We start from the raw sequence: 15,929 nt of genomic DNA, 5'->3' as shown, positions 1-15,929 counted from the left end.
GTGTTTTCTTAGGGTCTGTATGGGATCTGCCCAGAATCTTCTTAGTATCTAGGGAGAAGTCTGCGGTAATTCTGATAGGTCTGCCTTTATATGTTACTTGCCATTTTTCCCTTACTGTGTTTAATATTCTATCTTTGTTTAGTGGGTTTGGTGTTTTGATCATTATGTGATGGGAGGAATTTCTTTTCTGGTCCAATCTACTTGGAGTTCTGTAGGCTTCTTGTATGTTCATGGGCATCTCTTTCTTTAGGTTAGGGAAGTTTTCTTCTATAATTTTGTTGAAGATATTTACTGGCCCTTTAAGTTGGGAATCTTCATTCCCTTCTATACTTATCTATCCTTAGGTTTGATCTTCTTATTGTGTTCTGGATTTCCTGGATGGTTTGGGTTAGGAGCTTTTTGCATTTCGCAGTTTCTTTTACTGTTATGTCAATGTTTTCTCTGTTATCTTCTGCCCCTGAGATTCTTTCTTCTATCTGTTGTATTCTGTTGGTGATGCTTGCATCTATGACTCCTGATTTTTTCCCTAGGTTTCTATCTTCAGGGTTGTCTCTGTGATTTTTTTTTTGTTTTTATTTTGTTTTTGATTTTGGAGACAGGGTTTCTCTGTGTAGCCCTTGCTGTCCTGGAACTCACTCTGTAGACCAGGCTGGCCTCGAACTCAGAGATCCGCCTGCCTGTGCCTCCCTAGTGCTGGGATTAAAGGTGTATGCCACCACTGCCTGGCTGTAATTTTTTTTTTCTATTTCCATTTTTAGATCCTGGTTGGTTTTGTTCAGTTCCTTCAAGTGTTTGATTGTGTTTTCCTGTAATTCTTTAAGGGGATTTTTGAATTTCCTCTTTAAGTTCTTCTACCTGTTTGCCTGTGTTCTCTTGTATTTCTTGAAGGGAGTAATTTATGTTCTCCTTAAATTCCTCTCTCATCATCATGAGAAGTAATTTTAAATCACAGCCTTGCTTTTCTGGTGTGTTGGGGTAAGCAGGGTTCTCTGTGGTGAGAGAACTGGGTTCTGATGATGCCATATAGCCTCGGTTTCTGTTGCTTATGTTCTTACACTTGTCTTTTACCATCTGGTTATCTCTGGTGTTAGCTGGTCTTACTGTCTCTGTGGCTTCTCTGTCCTGATTCTGTGTGTCAGTACTCCTGAGAGACCAGTTTTCTCTGGGAGCAATTTAGGTATGGAGAACTGTGGTACAGAGTCAACTCTGGGGTGCAAACTGAGACTAGAAGGATCCTGTCCCCAGTTGATCCTTGATTTCTGTGTACTTATGGCTCCTGGAGGGTCCTTTCTGTGCTAGGAATTTGAAGAGAATTTGTGGTCGCTACCTGTGTTCCCAGGTGTTTAGGCACTCCTGGGAGGCCTGCTCTCTCCTGGTGCTATTTGGGTATGGAACCCTGTGGCAGAGGATCTGCTCCATGTGCTGACTGAAACTAGAAGGCTTCTGTCCCAGGCCGCCTCTCAGTTCTTGTGTCCTGAGTGTTCCAGGAGGGTTCCTCTGAGCAGCAGTGGTGGTCCTACCTTCACTCACAGACCTGTCCACACCCCTCTTGCTCTCTTTTTCTAATGCACATTTTAATCTAAGGAATGTCTGTCTTATGCTTCCTTACTGAAATTCTAAATTCACTACTGTTTTTCATACTTCTCATTTCTCTTTTGCCTTGCCCCCAACCCAAATTCTTTATCTAAAATTTGTTTTTATTTCAGATTTTTAAAAGTAATTATTTGGTATATATTTCTTCTGTTTACTGAGAACAATTTGTTCATAAAGTTTAGTGTTCATATGACCTTTCTTTTTCTCTTTGGAAGAATCAGATCTTTCATCAAGATACTATTTGGCACTGGATAATTAAAGTGTGTATTTCACAGTTCATATTCTGTCGTTGATCTATTGAATTTTGTCAGCAAGTATGGCAGCACTGATCCTCTTCTAGAAGGTTCCTACATTCCATCCTGCTTATCATTTCTATAGCTTGATATCTCTGTGAGAAACTATGGAGATTGTCCTTGTGTATCTTCTACCTTCATTTCTTCATCTTCTGGGAGGTGAGAGTCAACCTTTGTTTCATCATAAGTAAAGGTTCATGAAGCAGTCTCTCATAGTCACTGCTGTGAAGAAACAACATGACCAAGGCAACTCTTATAAAAGAAAGCATTTAACTTACAGTTTCAAAGGGTTAGTCTATTTTTTATCATGGCAGGGAGCATGGTGCTGCAACAGCAGATAATAGCTGCATCCTGATTTGCAGGCAGCAGACAGAGAATGTCACTAGGCTTGGTGTGGACCTTTGAAACCCAAAGCCCACACTCTGTCTGTGACACACCTTGTCTAACAAGATCACTCCAATCTTTCCGTGACAGTCAACTGGGCACTAAACATGCAAATGTATGACCCTATGTGGCCATTCAAACCACCATAGGGGTCTTTCATGAACATACCAGTCACTTAATATCACAGTTACAATTAAAATATTTAATTATTATTATGTGTGAGAAAGAATGTGTGGATGCCACAGAACATATATGGAGGTCAGAAGAAAAGTTCCAAAAGGCAATTCCTTTCTTACATTGTGAGATCCAGTGATCAAACTCATGTCATCAAGCTTGTAGGGCACATGCTGAGCCATCTTAACAGAGTCTATACTTGGTCAAGTTCTAGAGAGATGAATTGCCTACATTGTTTTCAAATGCCTTGTATATTCTTAGTCTTACTAATAAGTATTTGTATAGCTTCTTAATAGCAGCTTTATATTATTTCAAATTATTTTCATTAATGATTTTAAATGGTAATGTAGGAAACAAGCAAATATTTTTCTTGCTCTTTTTTTTTAAAGAAATCTCCATTAGTGGGATTTAAACCAGAGAAACCAGAATATTTGTACTGACTTTTAAAATATTTGCATTATTAAAACACACCTTTAAAAAGAATTTCTAGTTAACTCTCAAGTAAAGTGTTTTCAATCCATAGGGATAAGTAAATTATGTTAAAAATACTCTGGATTCTAATTTTGACTTCTTCACTCACCAGCTGTGATTCTTCTGTTTAGTCATTTGATTTTTCTTAGCCTTAAGGGGATTAAAAATTCCTACTTGCTTCACAGGCAGTTTTATGAAACTCTAACAAAATAACACAAGAAAGCTTGGAATGCTACCAGCTTCAGTGCATGTGTTAGGTACAATCAATATTTACATTTTTCAAGTGTAATAAACCAAAGATATGGCTCATAAAAGAACTTAATTTATTGATTTAAATTGTGTTTAGCTTCTTTTCATGTTTTCAAAAGACATAGTGCTCAATTAGTATTATTCTTAATTTTTTTGGATTGTGTTTCTTTGCAGTACTAAACGACATCAGCCTTATGTGAGGCACTTCTGTTTCTCCCTCAGTCTCCTTTTCGTTCCATCAGCTCCATGCCCTTGGAAATCGACCTTGACTTTGATCATTGCATCAGCAACAGAGAAAGCAGAGGCTGGGAGCATAGTCTTTGTCTTTGACTGACCCTCACTGCAGTTTAGACTTCTACAAGGGACCTTTTTTGATTCCAGGCTTGGTAAACTTTTTCTCTTTTGCCATTTTTAACTCAGGAGTCTTGTGCCCGATCTTGCCTGCTTATGTGCCTCTAGGATGCTATTGCTTTCCCTGTAATTCCTGTACAACCACCATAGACTCTTATTAATGTTTTTTTTCAAGAATTTCCTTCTCAGATTACTGATGTGTAGTGTGTTGTTTTCTGCTAGAGCCAAGGATGTTACAGGACTTTATGCAGCCTTTCCATTTACCCAGTTAACAAAGTATCTTTTCAATGTCTGGCATTCGCCAAGAGAACATAGATGGCTTACTTGTTAGATAGCTCATTTAGCTAAAAAGAACAACACATTTCTTTTGAGTCATTGTTTGAACAATACATGGATACTACCTTGTAATAGATTCAAGGTCAATAGTAGATGGTAATTTTAATGAAATATGTAAACTGTTTTGAGCATTCTCTTTGTGATATTAGCAGTTTTCAATACCATAACTGATGTAAATCCAGCAAGAAGGTAATGTTTTCCTCATTTTAAAATAAGTGTTATGAGGACAAGAGAATCTGATTTTGTTTGTCGAATGAATACAAGAACTTTTACCTGATTCTGGTATTTTTATTATTTTCAACAGTAGAGAGTAAATTGCATTGCTAAGAGTGAATATTATGATTTTCTTTCTAGGTTCTTTTTTTAAACTAAGAATTTTAACAATTGTGCATGAATCAAATGCAATTATAACTAAATACTGAGTACCTTTTCTAGAAACATTGTATCTTTAAAAATATTTATTAACTAAAAATATATTGTTGTTCACTACCCCATAAAATATATAAAGACTAAATTACCAGTATCAAGGAAGTAAAACTTATTAGTGTTTGAAATACAAGTTAATAGAAAAAAAGAGTGTTAGTATTTAAAAAGCTTTCTAAATTTTGTGCACAATAGAAACTATCTCTATTGTAGGTTGTTTGAAATTTGGGGGTTGAAGCAAATTTTAGGCTTTTAGCTTCTGTTAGTAGATCTTAGCTATGTTCATCAAACCGTAACACCACATAATTTTTCACTACTCACTGCTCCATTTTACTGTCTTTAAAGTGGAAAAATCTACCTTATTTAAGCTAAAAGGAGTATCTGTCAATTTTTCTCATTAAAAATAATTCACTGTCTGTGGAGGATTGTTGCTCCAACAAAGGGGGATGCTAGAGGGGTGAGGCAGAAGTGGGTAGGTGGGTGGGAGAGTACCATCTTAAAGGCAAAGGGGAAGGTGATGGGATGGGGGGTTTGTGGAGGAGAGACCAGGAAGGGGGATAAATTTGAAATGTAAATAAATAAAATAATCAATAAAAATAATTCACTGATTTCTAAGATGATATAAAATAAAGGCATCAATAAAATACAATAAAAATGAGCTGCTTAGGGCCTTATTGAAAGCATCAAGCTACTAAAAATCCATGTGGTTTCTCCTTAGCAACTGAAATTTCCATGGCTTATTTTGCTTATGTAAAAATAGGCACTAAGTTTGGCTTTGCCTTGTCTGTATTAGATAATGAATGAGTGGCGTTGTCTTGGAATATATATATATATATATATATATATATATATATATATATATATATATATATATATATATAATTCTGTGGTAAATAATTGTTTCTGACAAGCTTTAGGAAGACTATCTGCCCATCCAGAAAGAGCAAATATGAAAATGTCTCACTGATAGAAACCAGAATGTCATCCTTTTTCATAAATCTCCTCCCAGGGATAGTATGAACAGGAAATAAAGACTGAGTTTGTACCCTAATACTGAAAAAAAAAATACTGGAAATCTGAGTTTGACCATGGATGAAGCATAACCAAAAGAGAGCAGATATATAACAATGGCTTGGAATTTTCTTTCCAGTAAGCAAAAATCAGAAAAAAAAAAAAAAAACCAAAACCCTTAATGTGTTTAACTTAAGCTTTTTCCTTAAATATCTGTGATATCTATTCTAAGGGTAGAGACATTAGAAAGTCTCATAGTCAACATTTATAATATTAGGAATTATGCAAGTGTTTCTTATAGGAACCATAAATAAAACAATTTTCTGCACTATGTGATACTGGAGTTTGACCTCTGCATTAGAAAGGCCAGGTCTATTCATTCACTGGAATCTTCCTGAATCTCTCTCTGGTCACAGATGGTATTGAATGAATGCACAAGCCCAATGATTCTAGGGTGGATCATGCATCTAATCACCAGGGTTGTATCTTTAAAAATATTTATTAACTAAAAATATATTGTTGTTCACTATCCCATAAAATATATAAAGACTAAAAGACCTGAAATGGTCTTCAATCTTTCCATTCCTGACACCTTAGCTAATCAAACCATTGGGCTCATCTCTGAATTATTTGGGAGAATCACACACACACACACACACACACACACACAGCAGTAAGTGAAAGTCTCCCATATAGCTACAGTTCCATAAAATCCATGAGATGCCCTCTATTTTTAGGGGAACAATCTCTCCTTTATTTGAGATGTAATAGGGAAAATAATTTTGTTTATTCAGCACGACAAGGTTGAAGATAGATTTTAGCTAAAATGAATTCTAGGAATATGCAAAGCTGATAGGCTCTCTATGCTAAGAAGTTTGCTATCAACTCTGAGACCTGCTGTCATCTCTTCGTTAGTCTAGGAAAACAAGGGAAGCATAGCAGGTTATTTTGGAAGATGCAAGACATGCTGATGAGTTATAATTATATAGCAGCATCTTGGAAGCTGCTATTTGGATAGTGCTTCCCAGCTGATTTATAATTTTTTTAACGAGATGCTATATCTATGTAGCTTTTCATTTACTCTCACCCCCCCCCCCCATTTCTTTAAAACTGGGAACACTGCTGTTAGTTTAAAGGCCTCAAAGGTTTTCCTCTACAAGATTTCACCAGCTGAATAAAGGTAGATTTAAATGTGTCTCAAGCTGGGTTAATTGCCTCTCCTAAACCTTTTGCTTTGTTTTTGGTGCTTTGGCTGTGGCTACTGTAAGATAGTCAGGATGGATCTTAGCACAGCTTTTGATTTGGGCTGGCATCATTTATTTCAGATATTGTTCCAAAAGAAAATCATGTGGCTTTGTTTCAATAAAACAGGTTGAGTTTTTCACTTCTTGAATATCTGAGTTTTGTTTGCCAATAGGAAACTTAGAGTTTGGTAGGAAGAAACAAAGAAAGATCAGTCAGCAGAGTAAGTACCATTTGAGTGACTTGGGAGCAAGTTCTCTGCTGAAGCACAAAGATTATACCTGCATTAAAAAAAAAGAGATTAACAGAGGGAATCTATGTTTGTATGGTATTCTGGTTTTGCCTTTTTTTAATGTGATAATTGTTAAAGTTTTTATTTGAGCTATATGAGTAATTGAGGAGGTAATAGCCTTCCACTATGCCTTAAAGAAAATTTACATAAAGTTATTCTCCTTCTACTCTTCTTCCTTTTTCTCCTACTTCTCCTCTTCCTTTTCATGCTCCCCTCTCTAGCTTTTGTCACATGTTCACTCTGAACTAGTATACAAATTATGGATTTTGTGAAAATAAGCAGAGAATAATGCAGAAGAAGGTGGGGGCGGGGACCAATTCCTCTGTCCAGCGAGGTTCACAGAAGTAATAGTTACATTTATGTTCTTAAAGATATGAAGCAAAATAAAAATCAAGAACAGAAAGGAAAAAGCAGTCCTTTTCTGCTATTATTTTAGGGACACTGTAAAATAATGAATACAGGGAGAAGATTACTGGTACTAGGGGTCCATGTCTGTCTCTGTCTCCACTAGCTCCATGACCTCCTAGATATACTAGTACATAGTATCTGACTGTTGAAACTATTTAGGTCTCTCCATTATTGTCCCTTCAGGGGACTCTACTTAATAAGTGTTCCATAACCTTCTGAAAATATAGCACCAGTTTGAGACTAAATGTTGAAATATATGGGCCTATAGGGGACATTCATGTTCAAACCACAACTAGGCTCCAAGGAACATGAAGTTAGAAAAGAACTGACTTTCAAGGAAGAGCTGGGGGAGGGCAGGACACTTATATAGTATTGATTTATCCATACAGGAGAAAACACAAAACAACAGAGGGGAGATATAGGCAGGTGTACACACAGGTAACTATTAAGACAAAATATCACCTAATAGAAACTGAGTGTCAAGTTTGTATTGAGGGACATTTTTAAAAGGGAAAAGATATTAGAGGGTCACAGTGCATTGAAAGTATCTAGATGATGTGAGGAATAAATGTTCCCAAAGGGAAGTATGAACCATTTAGGGACTATGAGTAAATCAATCAGCTGTACAGGGTATGAGTGTTAATGCATAGTAGATATGACACTGGAAAGTTGGCTGGGGTCAGACCCCTCACTCCATCCTGTCTATAATAGTTTGTCTCTTGCCTGGAACTTTTGGGAGCCAGTGAAGTCTTTACTATAAAGGATGAGATGGTTATATTTACACTTTGAAAATAACACATTGTACTTTAGTTTTCCTATGTAGAAAATGAGCAGATGATTGAGATAGACTCTCTTTAGAAAATCACATGTGGAATTTCAGGGCTGTAAAAGCCCTTAACTTCTATCCATAGAAAGGGCTGGTCAAACCATACTGAACTAGGTCATGTCCAGGATGATAGTAAGAGGAGGATAAGACAAGGGTATGTGAGCTGAGAGGGATATAAAGTGTCAAAAGCCATCTAGGAGAGCCTAAGACTAGCAGATGACTTTCCTAGAGATGGCCTACCATTTTGTATGATCTGCTATGGGTGAGCTCTGGGAAGGAAGGCCCCAGGCGACTTCATCCCAGGATTGCTTCTTGCTATTGATATGCCTTTCCTGTCACTATTATATAGCTTAGCAATTCCTGAGCATCAGCTCACCCTATTGGGCAAATTTTCTACAGATCAACATGAAGATGAATTTTCGTGAATTAATGCTGTTTAGATAAATTAATGAATTTATAGAACTCCTGGTTTGATTCAGATAATTTTAGGAATAAAGTTTTAAGAGATGGTTTTAGTTGTTTTGCTATAAAGATGTAACAGTCATTAGAATCAAGTTATAATCAGGAATAAAGTTTGCCCATTCCTTGTGATAGTAAGTAAAGGCTGGATAATGAGAAATACAATGACCTTTCATAATTGCATTAAAAAGAGAAATTGGCTCAGAACAAATTTGTGTTCAAGGAAAAACATTCAGGTCAAAGGACAAAGCCACAGATGTGCTCTATAAGACAAGCCATGTGAAACTTGCTTTGAGCTTACAATGAGCTTAAAGGATAAAACACTGCTTTGAACTTGATATTGGTATCCTTCTGTTACTCTTTTATGTAACATTTTATTTATGAGGTAATTGTTTCTTACATAGAGAACTTTTTGTCTAAAAGCTACAAAAGAAAGGAGGTGCAGCCATTTTCTGCTTCACTCAGTGTATATGTGTCTGTGTGAATGACTTCTTTCCTTTCTTTTATCCTCTTTGGTTCAAAAAGAGTTAATGAGCTCCCTGGTTGAGCACTATCAATAAATCCTTTTACCTAATTCCCAGCTGCTACACAGCAGGAATTACTTACCTTTGACCTTAGGATAGCAAATAGTTTAAGAAAGGTAAATATTATCAAAAGTAAGCTACTTTTGCCCCAGCAATCACAACTTCTTCCACTACAACTGCCAACACCCCATTGCTGCCTTCCAGGCTGGGAAACCCTATAGCTGCTGGGGAAAGTCACTGGCAATAAAAAAATATATAAAGGCAAGTATCGTTTATGACTTCCAGGCCTTCTAACCTTGTAGAAAGGGCAGTGGGCAGTGCATTGGTTAGGGCTTTCTAGAGCAACAAAACTTATAGAATGAATCTATATACAAAAAAGAGGATTTATTAGAATAATTTCTAGGTCCTGGTACCGATAATCCAATAATGACTGGCTATGAATGGAAAGTCCAAGAATTCTGTGGTTGATCAGTCTACAAGGCTAGTTGTCTCAGTTTGGTCCTTAGTATACTTTGGAATCCTGAACAGGTAGGCTCTAATGCCAGTGAAGGAATAGACTTGCCAGCAAGGTGAGAACAAGAAGACAGAGAGCAAAAGAAAATGCTTCTTTCTTTCATGTAGGCTTCACACAGGTGTGTCTTTCTGCTTCAAGGTCCAGATTAGAAATGAGTCTTCCTACTTCAAATGAAGCAAAAATCTCTCACAGATGTGTCCACCACTTTGAAATTTTTAGTTAATTCAGATGTAAAAATTTTAGTTAACTCCAGATGTAGTCAAGTTAAGAACCAAGAATAGCTATCACTGGCAGGAAAAATAGATAAGCCACTGTTGGCATGGGCTGATGTTGCCATTGCTTTCCCAGCTGTAGATATACCGGGCCGAGGAATTGTGACATGGAAGGACATTGGTTATCTCAGCTTGAAAAATTTGAAGCAAAAGACAGAAGAGAGCTCATTCATTTGAAATGAAAGTAGATCCTACAGAAACACTGCATAACAGAGAGCCTTGTAAAACTCTTCAGTTCTTAGAGAGCATTTGCTTATCATCTGGCTTGGTGGAAGCAATAGGTGTATTTATAACGTTAAAAAAAATCCTGGCATTGGGTTACTACCTGTCTTAATAGTTTATGTTCCCAAATGAAAGACACACACAGCCTTTATATCTTAATATGCATTAGGCAGCACAATAGCTGGGCAACTGCCTAATTTCTATGTTGTTAGAATCTACCTCCCACTGATAACTCTGAGTTACTACTTAGTAATTTTTATGTTCCATCTTGGCTGCTCTTGATCCAGTTGAACAGCCCAATGGGCCTCGGTCTCTTGGTTCCTTTACATGATAGCTCTGTTTCTCCCTCCTGTATGTTATTCTTGCTTCTGGCACTCCTCTTTCCTCTCCCACACTGCTCCTAAGGCATGGATACTCTCTCCTTCCTGCTTCACCTGCAGTTCCAAGCTCAGGAAACCTAAAAGTCCACTTAAAAATCTGCTCTAGCTGCATATGTATCAAAAGATGGCCTAGTCAGCCATCACTGGAAAGAGAGGCCCATTGGACTTGCAAACTTTATATGCCCCAGTACAGGGGAACGCCAGGGCCAAAAAGTGGGAGTGGGTGGGTAAGGGAGTTGGGGGGAGGGTATCGGGGACTTTTGGGATAGCATTGGAAATGTAAATGAGGAAAATACCTAATAAAAATATTTAAAAAAAAATCTGCTCCCCAGCTATTGGCTGAGGGCATCTTTATTACCCATCAGAATTAACTGAGGGCAGGTTCCCAGAAGCTACCTGTAGATCCTCTTGAACAAACAATTTTGGGGAACCCAATTAGCATCAGAATACAAGCAGGTATAAACAGGCAAGACAGAAGTACTGAGGAACAAAGTACAAAAGGTTTCACTAAATAGAAATGCACTTATATACAAGAGGGTGAAAAAAAACCCCACATGATAGTAAATGTGTGGGACTAAAAGAGGACTGGGAATGTAGATCTGTAGTAACCACAGCTCTAGGAAACCCAAAGCCCTCTTCCTGTTTTGGTGGGAACCTGCATTCATTTACTTTGGGGAGTGTTATATATAATCTTTTCTCTGAGAAATTAGTTGTACGTATCCACCATTGCTTACTCTGAAGACCATTATGAGACTAACATTAAATTTAACCCAGTTGATATTTTGTTTTATAATTATCTTATTGTTTGTGTTAAACCAAATATGCAAATCAATCCTCTGTTTTTGATATATTAATCGGGTTCAAAGCAAATCAGGGTTAGGGTATATTTGTTAATCTCATTTGAAAATCAAAGGCAAATAGGTATTATTTCATTTTACATAGGATCATATTTTGCAATCATTTTGAATTATAGGTCTTGTTTTTTTTATTGTGTATGTGTGATGTGCACATGTGCATGTGTGTGGAAGGCAGACAACACCTTGGATAACTTTCATGAGTAAATTTTCCCCTTCTACCACATGGGTCCTGGATATTGAACTTGGGTCATCAGGCTTGGTAATAAACACCTTTAAGTAAGCTATCTCACTGACCCAATATGTTTAAAATTATTAATCCCTTTATAATTTTATATAACATGTTATATAATCATATTCATCCACTTTCTTTTCCCAGATGCCTCCATTTGTCTACCCACCCTACTAACAAAAAAATTAAAGCAATCAACACTAAATTTTGCTGACCAAATACTCTTGGATGTGTGGTTTTCCATTGGCCAAGGTCTACATTCTTATTCTTAGAGAAAAACTATCTTTACTTCAGCAGCTTGCAACTTCCAATACTCCAAAGTCTAGGGTTTGGGCCTTTCTGCCCAACTCTTCTCTACTTACTGGGATTTGTTCTGGCTTGGACTTGCACAGGTCTTGTGCATGCTGTCAGAACTGCTATTAGTTCCTTTGTACAGCTGCCTTGGTGTGTACAAAAGACACTGTTTCCATGTAATTGCTCACTACCAATGGGACTTACACTCTTTCTACCCCAACTTTCCAAAGTGATTTCTGAGCCTTGGTGAAAAGGGGTGTAGTATATATGTTCAATTTAAGGCTGAAGATCCTGAAGTCTGTTTGATCAGTTGGGTTTATGTGAAAACAAATATTTACCGTTAATAGAAGCTTCTATGATAACACTTGAGAGATGCATTAATCTATGAGTATAAGGATAAGTCATTAGGAAGTAATTTAATACTGCATCTCTCCTATAGGACTTATAACATGTTTAGGCACAGGTTCTATATCTGATAATGGTGCCAGGTATGGGTTTCATCTTGTGCAGCAGAACTTGGGCTTGTCATGCTAGGCCAGACAAATAAATGCTCTGGAAAATTTTCTCATTTAATACTCTGTTGTGTAATTCACACTGCCTAGATTTGATCTATAAACTTGATATTGAATGTCATCCACCTTAATGTCTAACTGTACTCAACCTAGACCCACTTTGTACATGAATCATATATACTCTTACTTTTATATTGTGGAATGCATCCACTTACTATTTCCTTTATAAATAAGTGCTAGTGTGTGATATTTTAGAGAATATTTTAATTATTTTAAAAGATTGTTTATGTCTATAAGGGTTTTACCTGCATGAATATATGTGTTTCATATGCATTCAGTGTCCAAAGAGTCCAGAAGAGCACACCGGATACCGCTTTTTTTTTTAACTGATCTGTAGCTGGTATTGATTATAGCTGCAGTGTGGGTGCTGGGAACTGAACCATGCCCTCTGCAATAGCAGCACATATCTTGTTCTCTAAGCTATCTCTTGAGCTCAAGGGCAGATTTTTTTTTAAAAGAAATTATGTATGATGTGGAAAATATCAGGAGATGTGTTAATTCTTTAGGACATATAAACCCAGTAGCTACAAAGAAACTTTGGGAACTATTCCAACAAATATGACAAAGTTCTGGGCACTCCTGATTTGGCCTTTTCATCATCTTCTCATAATTTTTCTATAATATATATTATACAGTCTCAACATTATTTTAACTTTTCACCCTCATAAATAACTCATGTGTCCAAATTCAGAGTATGAGTGAGTGTTGTACTCACTCACTTATTAGGAGTCTTGAATACTTTTCTAAACATTTGAAAAATACGTTTTATTATTTCTAAATTCTGACATCCTTTTCTGTTCTATCACATTGCAAAATGTGCATAAGATCCTAAGTCTCTACTTTGCTACCATGATCCAGACATACTGGATTAACTCTGAAAATTTGCAGGGGTCTGGGTCAGTAATAGGCTGTAACTGGCCTGGCATAACATATTTTGACTTAATTTTTAGCCATTTGTGGCTCATAGCCTTTGTAGGCTGAGAGATAGATGAAGAAACAAAATGAATTTTGTCATTGGTAAATTTAATTTCAAACTTAACAATGACACTTAAATAATGGAGTGATTTTGCCTATACTGAAAGTGTCACTTGGGGATTAAGTGAGGTTAGGTAGAAGAGTAGATTGGTAATAGTATTTGGAAGAAATGTCCAAAGAGAGTCACACAAAAGAGATTGTATCAAATTTTCAGTAAAATATCAAGACTACTAGGTTGTTACCAGCCCTGATATTGTTGCTGAGAGAATTTGATTATAACTCCTCTACATATTAAATAAGTACTCTAAAGTATATATTGTAGGATAGACACTAAGCAACTTGTCAAATGTCTGGAATGTTGCTTTTTAAAACATGTTCAGTAAAATATTAGCTTACTAGGATGTTGGTATTCTCAAAAGAAAATCTGATAAATACTTGAAAAAAATAGCAACATTGCAAAAGTAAGCAGATGTCTTTATGACAGGACTTAAAGGGGAAGTTTACATTTTCTCATGAATGAGGTTTCCCTAGAGAGAAATACCATATGCAATGCCTGCAACAGTTATATGTAAATTTATAATTAGTATTCCATTCTACCTACATGGCATCTTTACATATTTGGTGATGTGTTTTCTTTTTCCCTGTTTAGAGACTTGAACAGAGCCATGATAATTGGTAACTCTGAGATGAAGACACTTCTCTTGGCATATAAAGAAAGCCAAAATTCAGAAAACACAGATAAAAACATTTTGTATAATAGTAAAAATTCCAAACAAACACTGTAATAAAATACTGAATTTCTCCTAGATCATATGTGGCTCAGGTTAGAAACCTATGCCCCAGGAAAGTGGCTTGCTTATCCCTTTTGGTGGCTGCCACTGAAATCTCTGAATCAGATTAGATGTAGGTGGGATAATGAGTGAGATAACTGATCCCTCTCTGTTGTTCTTTTCATCTTAACCAGTGTTAGAACTTCCCCTTCCTTCCTAGTAGTGTTTTCAGAGTTCTTCCCATTCCAGGGGCCATTGACAGGGAACACAGTCCTTTTTATCACCAGGCCTGTTTTTTTCTTTTTTCCCCCAATAATGTTCCCTCCATGCTTTCTGATTCATCCAGCCAAGGCTTCCTTATCTATTTGATATCCATGTACAGGAAAAAATCATCTACCTCTCCTGAATGTCTCCAACCTGCTCCAGGGTGGAGTTCCCAAGCCTCTCTGCCCCTATAGATCACAAGTAACTGGTATTCTGGGTCTGCTACCAGAAAGGGTAGTCATTTTTGTCTCCCAGGCTATACTAACTGGTTCTAGAATCCCTGAGAAGTTTTTCATAAGAGAAATTAAATTAAAAAAAAAACAAAAAACAAAAAACAAAAAAACCTTGTTCTGGCTTCTCTGCTAGTGCCAGTATCACCTCCGTTAAGTGTGCTTGCATGTGTGTAGATGGAATTTGAAGTGTTTTACATTATGCTTGTAAACCAACTCACCAGTTCTTTAAATGCTGACCAATCTGCACTGCATTGTTTTCTTTCCTGTATTTATTTAACATTGAGGATTGAAAGATGGTTTGAAACCTTAACATTATCATAGCTGCAAAGATAGTTTGTCAGCTTTGAAGTCATTTGCTTTGTCGTTATCATAGTTATAATTGTTATTAAACTTTGGGTCAAGGGTTGAAACAGTGTCTTATTGTGTAGCTCAAACTGGCTTAAAATTCACTGCACAGACAGGCTGGCCCGAACTCCTGGCAATCCACCTGCTTCATTCTACTGAGTGCTAATATTAAAAAATATGAGCTTAAAATTTCTTGATAGTGCATGGAGAGATGTCAGGAAGATAAAATTTAAAAGCATCCCTTATCCTGGAAAATATTTTGACCAAGTTTTAGAAATTTTGTGCTTTATGTCTTTTTAAAGACAAAACCAAAACAACCTTGTAGCATTCATCTATGCCATTTTTTGAAACAAAAAAGAATATGACAGCTGTAATTTTTATGTACTTAATCTTTTTTGAAAGATTTAAATTGTGAAGTAGAAAAAATGGAAGCATATATTTTTAATTGATTATAAATTGCTGTTTTCTTAGATATACTTTCAAATTCACTGCAATGGGTCTGTCTCATCCATGAGTTTTGTTCTTAATATTGAGTACAAATTAAGACTTTAAACACTAAAGAATACTTTAAATATATAATCTTAATTTTCATATTTCTCTCTGAGAGAAGTTGAAGTGCCTTCCTTATATAGATATGCTTATTATAAAATAATTTCTTCAGATGTTCATTTAGCTCAGTGGGTATAATTAATGCCATGCAATCATTTTTATAATATCCATGTATAGAGAACAAGCTGATATGCATTATATTTAGGTATTACTAACAGTGGAGCTAGAGATAATCTCTAACATTTTTTTTTTTTTACTTCTAAGAGGTCATGGCTATTCATTTGATTTCTTCATTCATTTACTAACTTTTTGAATGAATGCCTTTGTCTACAATGTGCTTTACCAAGTCTTAGTCATCTGAGTGTAGATGTTACATGCTTTCTATCAGATGAAGCTTTGTATATATTCTGCCATTGT

General features: G+C 36.3%; 1 protein-coding gene across 4 annotated transcripts in view; it reads left to right on the top strand.

The window, feature by feature from the left end:
• The window catches only part of Fgf14 (fibroblast growth factor 14), a 703,246-nt gene that overhangs the window by 156,312 nt on the left and 531,005 nt on the right, over window positions 1-15,929 (top strand). The gene's annotated exons all lie outside the window — the stretch shown is intronic.

The sequence above is a fragment of the Mus musculus genome, chromosome 14 (genome assembly GCF_000001635.26).
Source record: "Mus musculus strain C57BL/6J chromosome 14, GRCm38.p6 C57BL/6J".
NCBI lineage: Eukaryota > Metazoa > Chordata > Mammalia > Rodentia > Muridae > Mus > Mus musculus.
The sequence above is the reverse complement of the archived record's forward strand: the minus strand, read 5'-3'. Positions and strand labels throughout refer to the sequence as shown.